At 41.2% G+C, this 2,500-nt stretch overlaps 1 protein-coding gene and 1 long non-coding RNA gene across 2 annotated transcripts in view; one reads left to right on the forward strand and one right to left on the reverse strand.

Moving 5' to 3' along the window:
* The window catches only part of hmcn1 (hemicentin 1), a 136,273-nt gene that overhangs the window by 57,936 nt on the left and 75,837 nt on the right, over positions 1-2,500 (forward strand).
* Positions 1-2,500, reverse strand: part of LOC121678533 — a 13,704-nt gene that overhangs the window by 8,540 nt on the left and 2,664 nt on the right. The window lies entirely within an intron of this gene.

Here is a 2,500-nt window from a genome sequence, read left to right on the forward strand (position 1 = left end):
GGAAATATAGTACACTGTGATGCACGCTCGACATGCTCGACTGAGTACACTAATACCCCTATAGGACCAGTTAGCCTCAGATACACATGCACCGTGCACTCGTTCACATTAGTGCACAGTTTTCAGGTGCTGTGCCGTGTGTAGATGTTAAAAATGGCGGTAACACTTTACGGTAAGGATACATGAATTATCATAAATTCATGCATGAATTAATTCATGATTTATGTATTACTTCATTACTTAAAGGAACCGTATGTAAGAAATGTAATTCAATTAATCATAAAATGGCCCTGATTTGTCACTAGACATTAGGAAATCATGCTAATTTCAAATACTTATATCACTGACAACAGTAGTCCGGCCAGGATATCATCATTTAAAAAAGTGAAGTTGCAGCCCTCAACTGATGTTGATGTTTACATATTTGTGTTTTAGCTTGATACGCCACCCTCCACCTATCTAGTAATCACAAAGTCAGTAGTGTTTCGGCATATGGGTTGCCAGCTCTGCTTTAGTTACCACATCTGCGGTGTACACCGCTCTACAGTATTTTGAAAGTGATTGTAGTACCAGTTTTGGCCAAAATCCTACATACGGTTCCTTTAATATGTCATGAATCATCAGGAATTGACATAAGTTCATAGTCTTTCATTTATGCATGATCAACTACAGCATTAGGTAAGGTGGGCACATCATTATGAATTATGGTTTATTAAGCCTGATCATCGTTATTTCTTTTTCTGCCAAACATGTGGTCATCACTGCTCAAATTCTGATTTGAACACATCTTGTGTAGTTCTCTAAATTATGTTTTTCTAAACAAAGTTCGGGAGGAGCCTTTAGGGATGATTGACAGCAATTAACTAAGGATATTTACGCCGGCCTCCTTATCCATACGTCACACACCCCGGCTACCATGCCAAACATGCGCTTAGCTTATGCACTCAGCATACTGCATAGCAATCATACCGACGGGCGAACTAGTGAAACACATGAGATTATGCAGCACTTTAGTTAAGGGGCCACAGACATGATGAACTCATGAGAAATGAACCTTAAGTTCATGTAATCATGATGATCATGCTTAAAAAATCATAAATCATAGTTATGTAACCACCATACTAATAGTTGATGTGTTGTTCAGGCATGAGGTCATGAATAAAAGACTATGAACTCATGTCAATTCCTGATGATTCATGAGATATTAAAAAATGAAGTAATCCATAAATCATAAATTAGTTCATGCATGAATTCATGATAATTCATGTACCCTTACCGTAAAGTCACTCTGAAACTATTTTCTGACTCGCATCAACCTCAAGTCATCTTATGTCAATGTGTGTTTATGTGTAATGAATTTGACATTTGAATGAATTTTGTATAGTGTTGTCTCCATTGTGTCTTTTGCTGCAACGCAACGTGGAGTATGACCGGTCCAAGATGGCGGACGCATTTCTTGTTTCCAGCAGCCAATGCGGCGTCTATCTCTATTATGTCTATGGTTGTCTCAGGATCGCAGTAGAGCAGCAAAATGCTGTTATTTGACGCTGTCGCAAATGCCATATCACTGATCTGAGGACACCTCATCTGTTCTGCATAGCATGCGTAGACTATGAGACTATGAGCTTTTCCTCTCAGCCGCGGCAGCCGTGACCGACTGGTTAGCACTTCAGACATGTAGCCAGAGGGTTGCAGGTTCGAACCCTGAACAATAGGCACGGCTGAAGTGCCCTTGAGCAAGACACCTAACCCCTCCCTGCTCCCCGAGCGCCGCTGTTGATGCAGGCAGCTCACTGCGCCGGGATTAGTGTGTGCTTCACCTCACTGTGTGTACATTGTGTGCTGAGTGTGTTTCACTAATTCACGGATTGGGATAAATGCAGAGACCAAATTTCCCTCACGGGATCAAAAGAGTATATATACTTATACTGTACTTATACTTTTCAATGTGTGTGAGACTTGGCTAGAAGACCTACTGTAATGCTCTTATTCCTGTGTGGGTATTCTGCACGTATGTTTCTCACTCTCCATTGCCTGATGTTTGTTTGTGTTGTCATGGTTTGTAGACCACGCAATAAATCGGAGATGGACCATAGACCAGAGGTTCATAAAAATCAGAAACTGAAGAATGAAAGTAGAATTTCAAGTGTGTGTGTGTGTGTGTGTGAGTGTGTAAAAAAATGTAAAAAAAAAAAAAATTGTACATGAAAATGACAAACTGTAATCTGTGTCTTGCAGACTTAGGGTCTGGGTAAGGTCCACTGCTAATCTCTTCACCAGAGCTTTTTCACTTACATTGGCCAAACACACACACACACACACACACACACACACACACACACACACACACACACACACACGCACACACACACTCGCACACGCACACACACACTCGCACACACACACACACACACACACACACACACACACACACACACAAACACAGTGCCAACAGAGTGAAAAATAGAACAGTGGGTCACCCCAAAGAATGGTGCGACTG

The sequence above is a fragment of the Alosa sapidissima genome, chromosome 12 (assembly GCF_018492685.1).
Source record: "Alosa sapidissima isolate fAloSap1 chromosome 12, fAloSap1.pri, whole genome shotgun sequence".
NCBI classification, from domain to species: domain Eukaryota; kingdom Metazoa; phylum Chordata; class Actinopteri; order Clupeiformes; family Clupeidae; genus Alosa; species Alosa sapidissima.